The sequence below is a fragment of the Capra hircus genome, chromosome 2, assembly GCF_001704415.2.
Source record: "Capra hircus breed San Clemente chromosome 2, ASM170441v1, whole genome shotgun sequence".
NCBI lineage: Eukaryota > Metazoa > Chordata > Mammalia > Artiodactyla > Bovidae > Capra > Capra hircus.
In genome coordinates, this window is record NC_030809.1 from 41170604 (window position 1) to 41189932 (window position 19329).

Sequence of the window (19329 nt, forward strand, 5' to 3'; positions counted from 1 at the left end):
CCTTAAACTAGGAAGCGGAAATCTTAGCCTAGATGGATATTACAGAAACAATACGAAAACACCACAAAGCACAGACTTTGCACAGGTCAGAGCAGATCAGGCTCTCCCTGTGAAAGAAGCAGGACACCGTTTGACCTTGTTTTCTGTGGCAGCCTCGCCAAGGAAGACAGAACGTCTGTTCTGAAAGAAGTCTAGCCAATATCCAATTATCCAATCTGATAATACAGAAAAAAAGGACAACAGGTTGAATTCTAATTTCTGACCAAATCTGTTATAAGAGCGCTCTTCTAAATAAACCAGTTTTAAAAAGAATCCAGTTTCAGCTTCCTCCCTTTTTTTACCTACCCCTCAGTTTGAGGTGCTCTCAAAGTAGGATTCAGGCAAAAGACAGACACTGAAGAAGAGAGAAAATAGGCATGGATAATCCATCAGATATTTCAGTGAATAAACCGTGAGTTATCTCTACTAAAAATGTACTTGCAAAATTCCTCATGATCAGCCAAAGAAGAGAAGCTACCTCTAACATTATAAGAGGGCTCAAGGGGGTCTTTTAAGCCCTAATGGGTCACATTAAGATTTTCCTTAGTGATCATTTAGCAACCCAAAAGTACTTTGTGAACAATACACTTTCACAGACAAATCATCTGTGGACATTTATATGAACCGTCTTCTATACATTTACCCTTAGTGATTAATGTTGGCAGATATTAAATTGACAATGCCAGTTCAAGAGAGAGATGAAATCATAGGCTTAGGGCTCTTGCATTTGAAAATGAGTAAATCATTACAAGTATCACTACAGCTATATTATTTAGCTTTCATATATTTTCTGAAAGATGAGTGAAAATACAACTCTGACAATAGTTACCATGGAAGCATTTCTTTCTGTTGCCTTCCTGAATAGTAAAATTTAATTTGACGCATTAATCTAGTGGCTGAGGTGTGATTCACCTCGTTCTTTTTCCTCGTCAATTTCTACATCACCAAACTGTGAGTCTCCAAGGAGTGCTTCTCTCGCTGCTGACACTTCCATGATAAAACAAGAACAAATTCTGCCTTTCTAGCAAGAATTACTGAACACCCACTAAATAATTTAAATAAAAGAATAGAAGTAGGATATAAGGTTCGGAAAACAAAAAAGAAACAAACACCAAGCTCCATGCTTAATGTCTTTGACTCATATACATGACAGGTTTTTTTTTTTAATTTGCTTATTTAACATTAATACTTTTCTGAAAGAAAAAAAAAAAAAAAACCCGCTTTGAGAGGCAGCTCTCCATGACAAGCTCTACTTTCCTGGGCTTCCCACTCTGGTCCTTGGAATGCTGCCTATGAAGTCCAGTGGACTCAAGTCAACTCAAATATCTATCTAGAGCAAAAGAAGGTTCTTTCACTTGGATCTTTAAGATGACTACATAAGGATTAATTAAGAATGAATGAGTCAATACAAAATGAGACAGTAATTTCACTGCTCATCTAAGCATTATTATATACAACAAACCATAAATTATACAGAGCAAATTCAAATATTAATGTCCATGTCTCCTTCATTTAAAAACTACTGAAAGTGTACAATCTAGAGAGGCTAAGCAGACCTGTCCAGGCCAGATTTCTCTTGAGTTACCTTGACTCCATTGATCTTCATTGGTGGGCCTAATACTATTCTTGTCCAGAATTGATTTGTAGTGGAATCTCTAAATCAGCTCTGTTATTTCTACTTGAAGAAATGTTTCAGGCTCTGCTTATGAGTTCATGGTACATACTATTCCTAAGAGGTCTCTGCTTCCCTTAACTACCCTCTGGAAGATGCGTGTCACAAGTTGTATGTTACCTGTATGTTACTCAGCTCTGTCTTGTAGAGTAGACAGGTCCTGGGTAGACAGGACCAGCTCTGCCTACATTTATGGACTAGAAAGAGTTCTGTGTTTTCCAGTTCTCAGTTGTATCTGGCTCTGTCCTTTCTTCTGATCTTAGCTATGACCGTGGAAGGGTTGCATTCTGCCCTTTCGCATGCAAAGAGTAACTTACAAACTGGGGGCCAAACCGAAAATGGATTTTCCCATTTCACAAATAGATGCCATTAGGCTTCAAAAGCCACGCTATTAAATTGTGTTCTGGGACAGAGGCTCACAACTGTTGTGTATCATAATATTACTTAAAACAAGTAACATGGGCACTACACATACCTTCAGTTCAGTTCAATTCAGTTCAGTCGCTCAGTCGTGTCCGACTCTTTGCGACCCCATGAATCACAGCACGCCAGGCCTCCCTGTCCATCACCAACTCCTGGAGTTCACTCAGACGCACGTCCATCGAGTCCGTGATGCCATCCAGCCATCTCATCCTCTGTCGTCCCCTTCTCCTCCTGCCCCCAATCCCTCCCAGCATCAGAGTCTTTTCCAATGAGTGACCACTTCCAATTTGCCTTGATTCATGGACCTGACATTCCAGGTTCCTATGCAATATCGCTCTTTACAGCACCTTACTCAAAGTTAGATGTAGAAAAGCTAATATTGATGTGACCTCATCTTCTCTAACATTCAACTTCTATAGAATTCTTCAAAAGGCCAACCACAGCCTGTAGTCACAGAATTTTTAAAACTAGCATTTAGAATACTGACTGCTATGCAAAATATTCTGATTATTTTAGAAAACAAATGATAGCTCTCCCTATGTCTCCAGAATGTTTTAGGTTCATTAAAGCTCATTTTTATTTCCAAATGAGAACCTTGAAGACATACAAAAATAAAAATAGTACTTTGGAACACATCCATTTCCTCAGATTATATGTGACCTCCTTGGCTTCTACACCACACATGAAATCATTTACCCATTCAACAAATAATTATTGTATCTACCATGTTTCAACCTGAAGCTCCAGTTTCCTTGCGTTTATATTTTAGAATGTGTTGAGGGGCAACGGGGAGAAATTGAATCAACTAATAAATGTAAAGCACACTGGATGGTGATAAACGCTATAGGTAAAAGGAGTAAAGGAAGTAAGAGGCAAAGGGAGTGTGCGGTAGGAAGAAGTGACAGTATTAAATAAAGCGGACAGAGAGAACTCTTTGAAAAGGTGCCATTTGAGCAAAGAGTGGGAGCTGAGGGAACAAACCACAAGGATACCTGCGGAAAGAATTCCAGGTGGAGAGAACAGTGGTTGCAAAAGTTCAGAGGCAGGAACATAGTGGGTATGGTAAAGAACTGCAATAAAGCCAGTTTGGATCAAGCAGAGTGTTATAGGCATTGAAGTTAGGGAAGCAACTGAAGTTAGAGAAGTTCAGCTATATAGGATCTTGTGAGTCCTCTGCGTTTTACTCTTAATGAAACAGGAAGTCACTGAGGATTTTAATCCAAGGAGTCACATGACCTGCCTGCCATTTTTCAAAATTCACTAAGGCTGTTGCATTGACAAAAGACTAAAGGTGAGGGGCCAGGGGAGAAAGCAGAAAGTCCAGTTAAGAGGCTGTTGCAATAATCCAGGCAGGAGTTGATGATGGGTTTAACATGGGTAGCAACAGTGGCGTTGATGAGACATGGTCGGATTCTGGGTAGCTAGTGAAAGCAGAGTCAACAAGAGCTACTTACAGATCAGATATGTACTGTAAATGAAATAAGTTAAGCTAAGCTAAGCTAAGTTGCATCACTCATGTCCGACTCTGTGTGACCCCATAGACGGCAGCCCACCAGGCTCCCCCGTCCCTGGGATTCTCCAGGCAAGAACACTAGAGTGGGTTGCCATGTTCTTCTCCAATGAAATAAGGGGACCAAGAAATTTTGGCCTAAATAACCAGGAGTGAGCAATGTATTGAAATGGGGAATGCGGCAGAAGGAAAACATGGTAGTGAGAATTCAGAACATCTGTTTGAAATCTATTAAGCAGATAACTTACTGTCTAAAATAATTTGGGCTTGAATGAGAAAGCTAAGATAACTGGGGATAACGGGACAGGGAGAAGGGGACTATAGAAGTCAGTACAAAGCAACTCACTCACTGAGTTTTACAATAACATTTTCTGTTACAACAGTACCACTTTGGAATCCAAGTGGTATATAATGCACTACAAATTCCCCCAAAAGAATTTAAGTCCAAGAGCATCATTTTCATATGTCTTGTGTAAATATGTGTGTGTGTGTTAAAATTACAAAAGAATGATTAGCAAATGAGTATGTCAGTTCTTTAACAAACCAAATGAGTTGAAAGTATTAACGTATCTGTATTAAGTATTCCAAAGAAGCAATACAATGTTTATCTCTGATTTTCCAAAAGTCCACCTCCATATTCTAAAAGTGGTCATATCTTAATTACTTTTAATATTTCAAACTGGTCACTGCTTTTGGAAATACACTGTTACATATCTCATTTTAGGAATTTTTTAACGTATACACCTTGTGATTTTAACCTACTAACTGTATCTACAATCTTAGGGGCCTAATCAAGGCTATGGTTTTTCCTGTGGTCATGTATGGATGTGAGAGTTGGACTGCGAAGAAGGCTGAGCGCCGAAGAATCGATGCTTTTGAACTGTGGTGTTGGAGAAGACTCTTGAGAGTCTCTTGGACTGCAAGGAGATCCAACCAGTCCATTCTGACGGAGATCAACCCTGGGATTTCTTTGGAAGGAATGATACTAAAACTGAAGCTCCAGTACTTTGGCCACCTCATGCGAAGAGTTGACTCATTGGAAAAGACTCTGATGCTGGGAGGGATTGGGGACAGGAGGAGAAGGGGACAACCAAGGATGAGATGGCTGGATGGCATCACGGACTCGATGGACGTGAGTCTGAGTGAACTGCGGGAGATGGTGATGGACAGGGAGGCCTGGCGTGCTGCAATTCATGGGGTCACAAAGAGTCGGACACGACTGAGCGACTGAACTGAACTGAACTGAACTGAATCATTTTTTTTACTTGACTTTTCTTCTCTTTATTAACAAGAAACTTTTAGTCCATTTTTTCAACTGTTATGTCCCTGGAGGATTAAAATGCACAACCTCTAAATATTTCTCTTTTTTACTTTAATTTTTTAACCACTTTTTAAAATCACAGTATAGTTAATATACAATGTTGTGTTAACTTCTGGTAAGCACAGTGATTCAGATCTATATGTATATATATCCGTTTTCAGATTATTTTCCACTATAGGTTATCAAGACACTGAATATAGTACCCTGTGCTATACAGTAGATCCTTGTCGTGTATCTATTTTATACAAAGTAGTGAAAGTGAAAGTTGCTTAGTCGTGTCCAACTCTTTGCAACCCCATGGGATATACCATCCACGGAATTCTCCAGGCCAGAATACTGGAGTGGGTAACCTTTCCTTTCTCCAGGGATACACAGTAGTATGTATATGTTAATCCCAAACTCCTAATCTATCTCTTCCTGCCACCCCCACACTATACCCTCTGGTAACCATAAATTCATTTTCTAAGTCTGTGAGTCTATTTCTGTTTTGTAAATAAGTTCATTTATATCATTTTTTTTAGATTCCACATATAAGTGATATCATATGGTATTTGTCTTTCTCCATCTGATTTACTTCACTTAATATGATAATCTCTAGGTCCATCCATGTTACTGCAAATGGCATTATTTCACTCTTTTTTATAGTTAATATTCCATTGCGTATATATCCCACATCTTCTTTATCCATTCATCCGTTAGTGAACACTTAGGTTGCTTCCATATCCTGGCAATTGCAAATAGTGCTGCTATGGAACTTATTGGACTGCATGGATCTTTTTTTTCTATCTTTTTAAATTGGAGTATAATTGCTTTACAATGTTGTATTAGTCTCTGCTGTACAATGAAGTGAATCAGCTAAATGTATTCAAACGCTCCCATACCCATTCAAACCCTCCCTCTTGAGCCTCCCTCCCATACCCCTCCATCCCATCCCCTTAGGTTATCACAGAGCACCGAGCTGAGCTCCTTGTGCTTTACAGCCCATTTGGGATGCATGTATCTTTTTGAATTATAATTTTCTCAGGATATATGCCCAGAATGGAACTGCAGGATCATATGGTGACTATTTTTAGTTTCTTAAGGAACCTTCATACTGTTCTCCATAGTGGCTGCACCAATTTACCTTTAGAGGCTTAATCTTAAATTGCAAGAAATTAAAGCATATCCCACACCCTACTAAATAATGTGGGTTTCTAAAAGTCTCTAAGCAATTTTAATTAAAGTTCATATTGCATCTAGGAGTGAAAAGACTTGAGATCATTGTACAAATGTCTTTATTCCTGCATCTGTTCCTGACTGCTACTTAAGTTAGCAAATGATAGGAAGGAGGCTTTTCTTCAATATATTAATACATTTTAAAATCAAATGCTTATTCTATTTCAATAATGCCAAAGAATAAGAAGCAAAGAAATTTTTACAATTTAATTTTTTTTCAATTATAGCTACTTCAAATGATTTTTTTTTTAACCTGAAATAAGTAAATAACTGTATCAGGGCAGTATTTAATTAGTCATGACTAGAAAAGCAGAGACATTATTTTGCCAACAAAGGTCCGTCTAGTCAAGGCTATGGTTTTTCCAGTAGTCACGTATGGATGTGAGAGTTGGACTGTGAAGAAAGCTGAGTGCTGAAGAATTGATGCTTTTGAACTGTGGTGTTGGAGAAGACTCTTGAGAGTCCCTTGGACTGCAAGGAGATCCAACCAGTCCATCCTAAAGAAGACCAGTCCTGCTGTTCATTGGAAGGACTGTTGCTGAGGCTGAAACTCCAATACTTTGGCCACCTCATGAGAAGAGTTGACTCATTGGAAAAGACTCCGATGCTGGGAGGGATTGGGGGCAGGAGGAGAAGGGGACGACAGAGGATGAGTTGGCTGGATGGCATCACGGACTCGATGGACGTGAGTCTGAGTGAACTCCGGGAGATGGTGATGGACAGGGAAGCCTGGCGTGCTGCAATTCATGGGGTCACAGTCAGACATGACTGAGCGACTAAACTGAACTGAACTGAGCAAGGGTGCAATGTTAGTGCTACCTGATAAACAATCCAAAATAAAAACTGCTTATAGAATATGAAATTTTCCCCAAAACAGGACTATAATACATTTAGCACTTTCATTTTAGCCCCCAAAGAAGTCATTTAAATTTATTTTAAATTCTTCTTTGCCTTCCAAACCAGTTAACATTAAATTACCCAGTTTCTCACACAATAACACTTAAACAATCTGCAAGAATGTTGAAGTACTTGCAACTAGGCAGCAAAACTAAGTCTCCCAGCTCAATGAGCAATCAGATTTATGTAGGAACAGTATATATGTAATGGGACAGAGGGCTTCCCTGATAGCTCAGTTGGTAAAGAATCTGCCTGCAGGAGGCCCCGGTTCAATTCCTGGGTTGGGAAGATCCACTGGAGAAGGGATAGGCTATTCCCTCCTATATCCTTAGGCTTCCTTTGTGGCTCAGCTGGTAAAGAATCTGCCTGCAATGCAGGAGAACTGAGTTTGATCCCTGGGTTGCAAAGATCCTCTGGAGCAAGGGAAAGGCTACCCAACTGGCCTGGAGAATTCCATGGACTGTATAGTCCATGGGGTCACAAAGAGTCAGACATGACTGAGCGACTTTCACTTTCAAAGGGACAGAAAGATAATAATTCCCATTTTCTTAACCTGTAGGTGTACAAGTTCTATTACAGGGTCTGCCAACCTTAGCACTACTGACATTTTAGGCTACATACATCTTTAATGTGAACGGGGGGAGGGGCTATCCTGTGCATTGTGGTATGTTTGGCAGCCTCCTTGGCCTCTACCCAAGAGAGGCCAGTAGCATCCCATCCCCATACGGACATCCAAAAATATCTCCAGACACTGTTAAATGTCCCTCAGGGAATACAAAACTGTCCCTGGTTGAGAACCCCTGATCTATATGTTTAGGAGAAATGTGAGTTTACACAGATTGCTCTACACAAGTTGCCTTTACATAAAATTTAACTTTAACTTCAAAGCTCATTTTCAACTGAAACCCTTGGAACAAAACAGCACGAAGCGACTGATACCAACAGAAAAGGGGAGTTTGGTTCTTTCAAAAGTAAAGGTTATCCACCTGGTAAGAAACAAATTCTTAAAACCTTATACCCATAAAAATCCCCCCAAATTAAACTTTAGGTCTAAATCTGTTAAGTGAGCTCACATGTATTCTTCAAAAGCAATGAAGAAAGAAATACTGCAACTATCTATACAGTCCAGAAATGTGATCTTTTAAAAGGATGCTTAATGTGGTTTTTTTTTTCCTTCCAAAGTGGCAGCTTATTATTATCTTTTGAAATGTCATTTGGTGACTCAAAGGAAAACAACTGTAATTTAAACAGCAAGTAATGAAGGGGAATAAGTCTGTATGTGGCCTCTGTTTGGAAGTTACTAAGCTGTCTTTCCATGATTAATGTAATATGCTTTCTCCAGGGGTGTAAAGCCTCAGGTTTCAAAATATCATTTATATGTTGGTAGCTCCCACATTTCCATCACACCCCGGGCTGCCCTTGAGACCAAGGCCAACTCACCCATCAACATATCCGAATGATGACCAACTGTCTGCCTGAAGAGGGCAGGTTCCATTTCTTCCTAGCCTTCTTTTCTCCCCAGCCTTTCCTATAGTAGCCTATTCCCATAGGTGTTGCTAGTGTTAAATAACCTGCCTGGCAATGCAAGAGATGTAAGAGACATGGGTTCAATCCCTGGGTCGGGAAGATCCTCTGGAGAAGGAAATGGCAACCCACTCTAGCATTCGCACCTAGAAAATCCACAAACTGAGGAGCCCGGCAGGTGTAGCCCATGAGGTTGCCAAGAGTCGGACACTACTGAGCACACATCAAATACCCAAAACTATGAACATATTCCCCAGGAAAAAGCCTGACAGTCATCCTTGACCCCATTCCTATTACTGCTATACCAAATTTCCATAATTTTGTGACTTGTTGTTGTTTAGTCGCTAAGTCATGTCTGACTTTTTTGTGACCCCATGGACTGTAGCCCACTGTCCATGGGATTTCCCAGGCAAGAATACTAGAGTAGGTTGCCATCTCCTTCTCCAGAGAGACTTCCTAACACAAAGATCAAACCCACATCTCCTGTATTGGCAGGTGGATTCTATACTACTGAGACATCTGGGAAGCCCAATTTTGTGACTTAAGACAACACAAATAATTACCTTAACACTTCTGGAAGTCCGAAGTCCAAAATCAGTCTAGAGCTTAAAGTTAAGGTGTCAGCAGGGCAGTTTCTCCTGGAAGCTCTGGAAGAAAATCTGTTTCCTTACTTTTCTGGCTTCTAGAAGCTACCTTGGCTTGTGGACTGTATACAAATACTAAAGAAGTCTATTCTAGCAGACCTGACTTGCCTGATCGACCAGATACAGAAATGTTTACACATGGGAGCAACTTCATGGACTGGGGACTCTGAAAGGCTGAATAAGGAGCAGTAACTCATCAGGAAGCTGAAGTCTTAGAAGTGGAAGCCCTCCTTCCAGGAATGTCTGCCCAAGAGGCAGAGCTTATAGCCTTTAAGAGAACCCTGTACCTTAGGGCTAAATATAAGATAACCACTTACACTGATTCTAAGCATGCCCTCTCTACTGTGCACACACATGGAGCCACACAGAAGGGCAAATCTACTAACATCTGGAAGAAAAAAAAACATATGGAGGAGATACTGGCCTTACTAGACTCTATTATAATGATGTTAGGCGTAATCATACTGTATTGCCCAGGACCACCGAAAGACTGATGTTGTACAGCTAACAGAAATAATTTGCCTGATCAGGTCACAAAACAGGCAGCCGGAACCAAAAATCCAGATCCTCAGGCCTTAGCACTCATCCCGAGAGCGGACCTATCCCTCTTTAAGTCTCAGTATTCAGATATGGATCTAGAGAAAGCAGATGAAGGGAGATTTCATGATGAACCTTAAGACTTAGATGATTGGTACCAAACAACCAAAGAAGACTGGATTTATAACAAACAAGGACTAGTGCTTATACCTGAGCAGTTAATGAAAAGAGTTATTACTTATCTACATCAACGAACCCATTATGGCAGTGACTTACCCAATCACTGGCTACAATTTACTGCTGGTCCACAAACACAAAGGACCAACCAAAAGGTAACACAAAACTTCCTGACCTGGTCAGAAACAATCCAAAAACCAAGCCACCCCCAGTAATAAAAGGGGTGCAAAACCAAGGGATAGAACCAGATACAATATTTTAAGGGGTGCAAAACCAAGGGACAGAACCAGGCAATGACTGGCAAATTGACTTTACTGCTATGCCAAAAGCATGGGAAATTACAGACATTTTTTGATATTTGTAGACACCTTCATGGGTCTTATAAAATTTTGTACATATTTTCTGCCTTGTATACTTAAAAGGTCTCCCCACTAGCATGACAAGTGCCCAAGATGTAAGAGTTCAAGGTGGGACTCAAGAATATTTACAATTAAGTACAAACTAATTTCATTCTTCTCATAAAAATCCACGCCCCTAATCAGCAGGAAGCAGCTAGAGCAGTCGGCACATGATTTCCCTCAAGACTGAGGAATGTATAAAGAAAAAGGGGGAAATCGAAACAGCACTGACGACCTTAAACTGGCTTTGCTTTCTTGAAGCAAGTGGCTGATTATTCAAACCTGGAGTTATTTTACAGACAGAAATGCTGCCACCAGAGCCCTTTTTGAAGGGAGAAGTTCTTCAGCAAGGAAACCTGGCCTCCAGAGGGACTGGAAGAGACCAGGCAATCAGCTTCTGCCAAGTCTGCCCTTAAATTTTGCCCTGAACCCTGGATGGGAGATACAGATTTGAGTCCTGTCTCCTGTCTCCTTGCCAGATGACCTCAAAATAAAGTTCTTTGCTTCCTCCAAAGCCAGAGCCATAGCACTAACTTCTGTGCACATCAGGCAGCCAGCTCTGTAATAATCCTTCCTCGCATCTCTCCAACCTGTTTCTGTGATGATACGGACCTGTGATGACACGGCCCACTAAAATATTCAAGGATAAACTCCTCATCTTTAACTTGATCACATCTACAAGGTCTATTTGCCATGTGCAATATTGTGATTTATAAGAAATATATGAATTTGGTCACATGACCAAAAATATATACATATTTTTTCATCCACAGTTCCTGGTTCACAGCTCCCCACACCCTGGGAATTTCCTGGGAAATAAGAGCAATAGGAGCATCTTTTGTCATAACAGTTGGTCTCTGTCATAGTTTTGAAAGTATTTCAGAGCCATAAAGGTGTCCTGTTATTCATAACAAGCCCTTTTTCACCACAACTAAGTTTTTGCTATTGAGATGACTTTTGGAAAGCATCTAAGGATGGGGGCTGGTTGCCAGGGGAACCAATCCTGAACAGAGAATTGGAACTTTTAGTTCCACCCTCTGACCTTCGTGAAAGGGAGAGAAGCTGGAGGTTCAATGGCCAATGATTTCATCAATCATTCCTATGCAATGAAGTGTTCTTAAAAACAACAAAAAAAGAGATTCAGAGAACTTCTGGTCTGGTGAACACATGGAGATTCGGAGAGAGCATGGAGGCTCCATGCCCTTTCCTCGTACCTTGCCTTCTGCATCTCTTCCACCTGGCTGTTCCTGAGTTATCTCCTTTTATAATAAACCAACGATCCAGTAAGCAAAATGTTTCTCTGAGCTCTGAGCTGCTGTAAGCAAATTAATCAAACCCAAGGAGGTCATGGGCACCTCTTATTTACAGCCAGTCGGTCAGAAGTACAGGTGATAACCAGTGCTTGCAACTGGCATCTGAAATGAGGGTGATTTTATTTACCTATCTCCAGGTAAATAATGTCAGAAATAAATTGCAGTATCAGATACATTGCTGTGTCCTGAGAATTGCTTGCTGCTATGGGAAACCCTCTCCACATGTTAGAATTTAGTGATTGGAGCTACCGTTTACCACCATATATGGTAACATACTCAGTTTCTGGGGATTAGGATGTGGACATCTTTGGAAGGTTATCATTCTAGCAAGACTTTTCTAGCTCACTCACTCCTACATCAACAGTCTGAAGGCTCCACCACTAAATATATCTCTAATCAACTTTTGTTGTTGTTGTTGTTCAGTTGCTAAGTCGTGGGTCTTGGCAACCTTGGCAACCTTGGCAACCTCTTCACAACGCCATGGACTGCAGCACCCCAGGCTTTTCTGTCCCTCACCATCTCCCGGAGTTTGCCCAAGTTCGTGTCCATTGAATCAGTGATGCCATCCAACCATTTCATCCTCTGTCACCCTCTTCTCCTTCTGTCTTCAATCTTTCCCAGCATCAGGGTCTTTTCCAGTGAGTCGGCTGTTCCATCAGGTGGCCAAAGTATTGGAGCTTCAGCTTCAGCATCAGTCTTTCCAAAGAGTATTCAGGGTCAATTTCCTTTAAGACTGACTGGTTTGATCTCCTTGCTTTCCAAGAGACCCTCAAGAGTCTTCTCCAGCACCATAGCTCAGAAGCAACAATTCTTCGGCTCTCTGCCTTCTTTGAACTACTTTCTTTTAATTCCTCTGCTACCATCTTTGTGCAGGGCTACATAGACTCTGCCCTGGACAACTGTGAGCATCTCCTAACTGATCCCCTTCCTGCAACTCTTATCACTCTACAGCCCATCTATAAATTGCCAGAGGATCTTCTTAAAATATAAGTCAGATAATGTTATTTCCTTATTTAAAACCCATCAGTGGTTAGCCATTATAACCAGAACAAAATTCTAATAAGCACTTCATCTTCTGGTCCCTTCTCACCTTTAAAAGATACTGGAGAAGAAAAAATGCAACCTTTTTCCTCCACAACATTTCCCTCCATCCCTTACCATCAGCCTTCCAAACCCTTGTATGCTGAGCAGCAGCTGTTAGCAGCTCATCAAAGGAAGGTACATGTAGTTGAGCTGACCTTCATGGTTCTCCCCAGAGGCAGAAGACAGCAACTTGCCACATAATTCTAAACCTATGCCCTCCCTCTCCAAGTCTGTTTTAACTGTACATTCCTGCTAATGCTACCAGAAAATTTGAAACGTAAGAAATAAAAATCAAGAGGTAGAGGAAAGAAAGGAAGAAGCACAAAACAGTGTGATATAGTCTTCACATTTCATAACAGGCAGGCAAAAGATAATGTCTTTTGATGGGTCTAAAAATAGTGCAGAGATAAATTATTTAACATTAAGAGAACTAAAAATAAAAATTTAACAGCCCTTGGGGAATTATGGGAGAGAAACTTTCCATTTCATTTTTTTAATGAACTCTGAATTCTTAGACTAAATAAATAAGTGCAGTAGAGCAGTGACTAACTTTGCACAAATATTTACGCAAATTTTGCCCATGAGGGTGGGCATGTTTACATATGTAAATGGATCATCAGTTTTTCACCTATTGCAACATTTTTTTCCTCTGATTCCCAGCACTGCTGTTTGGAATTCCCCTACCAGAAACTGTCCCACCAAGGACTTCTTGCTGATAAATCAAAGGGCACTGAGACCTCACTAGCAGTCTCTTTGTGGAAAATTGTTCCTTAGCCCCTCTTCTGCCTCCATTTTCCAAAAGTTCTTCCTTCCTGAATTGCCAGCTACTTCTGGAGCCAGCTATTCTCACACTTTCAAACAATGACTCCACCTTTTAGAGTTCCTTGTCTTTTTCCAACATGCCAGAAACTCAGGAAGCAACTACTCCACAAACGCAGACCTTGTCTGGAATAATGAACAATCCCTAACTCAACCACCAATCTCGGTATTTCACTACCTGTTAGGAAAACCCAGTCACCTCTCAATGAAGAATACTTTACAGAATTTTAGAACTGATAAAGGACTGCAGAGAACAAACACACCCACATGAAAATAGCCTGAGACATAAAAAACCACTGGACTACAGAACTACTAACTCCAGTGTTTTCAACAACTTACCCCAGAAAGTTCCAGTGCACACAAAAGTTTGAGATTCCTCATCTAACCCAATCTCCTTATTTTTGAAATGAAGAAAGTTAAATCCAGAGAGGTAAGTGAACTGTCCAAAACTGCCCACCTGATATGCAACCAATTCATTATTCTACTCATACATATTCTGGTATCCCTTTTAAAGAAACCTGGGAGATAAAACATGCATTAGAAAGAAACTATCTCAACATAATAAAGGCTACACATGAAAAATCCACAGCTAACATCATACTTTATGGAAGCTTTTTCTCTAAGATCAGGAATAAGATAAACATACTACTTTTTGCCACTTCTATTCAACTTAGTATTGGAATTCCTAGCCAGAACACTTAAATAAGAAAAAGAAACAAATGTCATTGCCTTTCATGAAAACTAAGGGGAAAGGCATGAAAATTAAGTGGAAAAGATATAAACTTATCTCTGTTTGTAAATCATCAGTTCAGTTCAGTCACTCAGTCATGTCTCCAAAGAAGACATACAGATGGCTAACAGCACATGAAAAGATGCTCAACATCACTCATTATCAGAGAAATACAAATCAAAACCACAATGGGGTACCATCTCACGCCAGTCAGAATGGCTGCTATCAAAAAGTCTACAAACAGTAAATGCTGGAGAGGATGTGGAGAAAAGGGAACCCTCCTACACTGTTGGTGGGAATGCAAACTAGCACAGCCACTATGGAGAACAGTGTAGAGATTCCTTAAAAAACTGGAAATAGAGCTGCCTTATGACCCAGCAATCCCACTGCTGGGCATACACACCGAGGAAACCAGAATTGAAAGAGACACATGTACCCCAAGGTTCATCACAGCACTGTTTACAATAGCCAGGACATGGAAGCAACCTAGATGTCCATCGGCGGACAAATGGATAAGAAAGCTGTGGTACACATACACAATGGAATGTTACTCAGCTATAAAAAAAGAACGTATTTGAGTCAGTTCTAATGAGGTGGAGGAAACTGGAGGCTATTATACAGAGTGAAGTAAGTCAGAAAGAAAAACACCAATACCGTATATTAACACATATATATGGAATTTAGAAAGATGGAAACAACCCTATATGCGAGACAGCAAAAGAGACACAGATGTAAAGAACAGACTTTTGGACTCTGTGGGAGAGGGCAAGGGTGGGATGATTTGAGAGAATAGCATTGAACCAGATGTGAAACAGATGACCAGTCCAAGTTCGATGCATGAAACAGGGCACTCAAAGCCGGTGCACTGGGACAACCCAGAGGGATGTGATGGGGCAGGAGGTGGGAGGGGGACTCAGGATGGGGGACACATATACACGCATGGCTGATCCATGTCAATGTATGGCAAAAACCACTACAATATTGTAAAGTAATTAGACTCCAATTAAAACAAATAGATTAAAAAATAATAAAGAAGGAAAAAACGCTATTAGAACTAATTAATGAATTCAGCAAAGAATACAAAAATCAACACACAAAACTTAGTTTCATTTTTATACATTAACAATGCAAAATCTTAAACGGGAACTAAGTGAACAATTCTATTTACAATGGTATCAAAAAGAATAAGTATTTAGGAATAAACTTAACCAAGCAGATGAAAGACCTGGACTCTGAACACTAAAACACTGATAAAAAAAGAAACTAAACACAACACAAATAAATAGAAAAACATCTCATATTCATGGATTGGAAAACATAATACTGTTGAGATATCAATACTACCCAAAGCAATTTACAGATTCAGTGCAATCCTTATTAAAATTCCAATGATATTTTTTGCACAAATTTAAAAATCTATCCTAAAATTCATATGGAATTTCAAGGGACCCTGAACAGTCAAAGCAGTCTTAAAAAAGAACAAAGCTGAAAGTCTCATAGTTCCTGAGATAGTGAAGGACAAGGAAGCCTGGCATGCTGCAATTCATGGGGTCTCGAAGAGTTGGACACAACTTACCAACTGAACAACAACAGTAATCAAAACAATATGATACTGATAGAAAGATAGACATATAGATCAATAGACTAAAGAGCCCAGAAATAAATGCTTGTCAAATGACTTTCAGTGAGAGTGCCAAGGCTATTCAATAGGGAAAGACTTTTAAATATATGGTGATGGGAAAAAAAAAGCAAACTTAATAACCACATGCAAAACACTGAAGCTGGATCCTTAACTTACATCATATACAAAAATTATTTTAAAATGAATTGAACGCTTAACCATAAGCCATAAAACTCTTAGAAGAAAATACAGGGGTAAGCTTAATGACATTGGGTTTTGCAATGGTTTCTTGGCTATAAAACCAAAAGCACAGGCAACAAGAGAAAAAATAGAAAAGTTGAACTTCATGAAAATTAAGAACTAAATTTTAAAAGTAAAAAAATCAGCTCATAGAATAAGAGAAAAATATGTCTGGTAGGATTGATACCCAGAATATGTAAAGAACTCTTACAACTCAACTAGAAAACAAACAACTCAATTTTAAAATAGGCAAAGGAATGAATAGTCATGTCACCAAGAAAAATATACAAATGGTCAATAAGCAAATGAAAAGGTGTTCAACATTACTAATCATCAGAAAAATGTAAAGCAAAACCATAATAAGATTCTACTTCACACAGATTAGGATGGCTGTAAAAAACAACAACAACAACAGCAAACAAGTTTTGATATGGACGTGGAGAAACTGGAATGCTCGTGAATTGCTGGCAGGAATGTAAATAATGAAGCTGCTTTGGAAAATGTTATAGTAATTCCTCAAAAAATTGAAAATAGAACTACCATATGACCTAGAAATTCCACTTCTGGGTATTTACCCAAAAGAACTGAACACAGAGACTCAGATATTTCTATATCCATGTCCACAGCAGCATTATTCCCATTAGCCAAAGGTAGAACAGTCTAAGTATCTTTCAGCAAATTGATGAATAAACAAAATGTGGTGTCTGTGTGCATGAAAAAAGTGAAAGTGTTAGTCACTCAGTCGTCTACAACTCTTTGCAACCCCATGGACTATAGCCTACCAGGCTCCTACACCCATGGAATTCTCCAGACAAGAGTACTGGAGTGGGTAGCCATTCTCTACTCCAGGGGATCTTCCCAACCCAGGGATCAAACCTGGGTCTAGAGTGGAATATTAATCATCCTTAAAGAGAACAGAAATTCCAATACATGCTTCAATAGGGATGAACCCTGAAGACATTATGCTAAGTAATATAAGCCAGTCACAAAAAAAAGACAAATACGTTATGATTCTAGTCATATTAGGTATCTAAGACAGAGTCGCAGAGATAAAAAGTAAGATTCTAGTTGCCAGAGGCCAGGGAGAGAGAAGAATAGGGAATAAATATTTATAGAGCTTCAGTTGGAGAAGACGAAAAACATTATGGAGACGGATGATGATGATGGTTGCACAATAAAACTCGTGTGCTCAGTTACTCAGTTATGTCTGTCTCTTTGAGGGCCCATGGACTCTAGGTCACCAGGTCCCTTTGTCCATGGGATATTCCAGGCAAGAGTACTGGGGTGGGTAGCCATTTCCTCCTTAATACCACAGAATGTACACTTAAATGATTAAAATGGTAAAGTTTATGTTATATCTATTTCGCAACTATAAAGAAGTTTAACTTGCAAAAACAGAACTACTCCTTTTTCTTTCTCTTAAATATTACTCTCCATTTGTTTTATTCATCTAGCAATGAGCAAATCTCAGTTTCCAGCAAAACATCTCCAAATACTTCTTTTGAGCAATTTTCTTCTCAAGAGCTTCAGCTGAAACCCACCTTTCTGTGATCATCCACTCGTCAGGAAGTCCAATGGTTACAGTACAATCCATTTCCTTTAGCTCTGATATTAAGAGTTCCCCTCCAAAAATTCTGTGAAGACTCCTGACCTCACAAGGAAGCTCCTCTTCTCTGGCCTCAAACAATCTCCCCAAACTACTAAAGAAAGCACTGCTCTTCATGGAAATAAAACTGTGACGCTCATTATTACAGCAATAACCCTTCTCTCATTCAGCCCACTGTCTGCTGATCTCAGAAGCACCATCTGTCTTTTTGCAGTAAATAATATAGTATAATCTTTTGAAAGCCACTGACACATCAAAAGCATTTTTAAACAGTACAATCTTGAACTTGTCACAAGGTCAATAAATATATTTTGGTGTTATTCTTACTTTTATTGTTATAACAAAAAAAGGCTCCATTTTAATTGCTTGATCTATGGCTTGAAAACAGAAAAAATCAAAAAAATTTAATTAAAATGTGAATGGGACAAAGTAGGTAAATCCACTTATTATAGTATTTGTAAACCATGAGTGAGCGTGATGCTTACGTCTTAGCAATCTTCCTAAGCTGTGTTCCAAACTGGGAAAGGAATACATTAAGGTTGTATATTGTCACTACTTATTTAACTTATATGCAGAGTACATCATGCAAAATGCTGAGCTGGATAAAGCACAAGCGGAATCAAGGTTGACAGAAGAAATATCAATAACCTCAGATAAGCAGATGACACCACCTTTAGGGAAGAAAGCGAAGAGAAACTAAAGAGCCTCTTGATGAAGGTGAAAGAGGAGAGTGAAAAAGTTGGCTTGAAACTCAACATTCAAAATATGAAGATCATGGCATCTGGTCCCATCACTTCATGGCAAATAGATGGGGAAACAATGGAAACACTGACAGACTTTATTTTCTTGGGCTCCAAAATCACTGCAGACGGTGACTACAGTCATGATATTAAAAGATGCTTGCTCCTTGGAAGAAAAGCTATGACAACCTAGACAGCATATTAAAAAGCAGAGACATTACTTTCCCAACAAAGGTCCGTCTAGTCAAACCTATGGTTTTTCCAGGAGTCATGTATGGATGTCAGAGTTGGACCACAAAGAAGGCTGGGCGCCAAAGAATTTTTGAACTGTGGTATTAGAGACTACAAGGAGATCAAACCAGTCAATCCTAAAGGAAATCAGTCCTGAGTATTCATTTGGAAGGACTGATGCTGAAGCTCCAATACTTTGGCCACCTGACCTGAAGAACTGACTCACTAGAAAGGACTCTGATGCTGGGAAAGATTGAAGACGGGAGGAGAAGGGGATGACAGAGGATGAGATGGTTGGATGGCATCACCAACTCAATGGACATGAGTTTGAGCCAGCTCCAGGAATTGGTGATGGACAGGGAAGCCTGGCCAGCTGCAGTCCACGGGGTCACAAAGAGGCAGACATAACTGAGTGACTGAACTGAACTGAAGCTGTGTATATAAAACATATACAAAACTTCCTACTAGCAGTGACTACTTTATGATTGAGAGAGATAAAAAGTCACTCTGAAACAGATGGGAAGCCCTCGCAGGTTACTGATCTGAAGAGTGACATGATCCCAATTAGTATTTAAAAGAATCACTATGC

The 19329-nt window shown here is 39.7% G+C and overlaps 1 protein-coding gene across 5 annotated transcripts in view; it reads right to left on the minus strand.

Annotated features, from left to right (window-relative positions):
* ADAM23 (ADAM metallopeptidase domain 23) overlaps window positions 1-19329 on the minus strand; it is a 190404-nt gene that overhangs the window by 153840 nt on the left and 17235 nt on the right. The gene's annotated exons all lie outside the window — the stretch shown is intronic.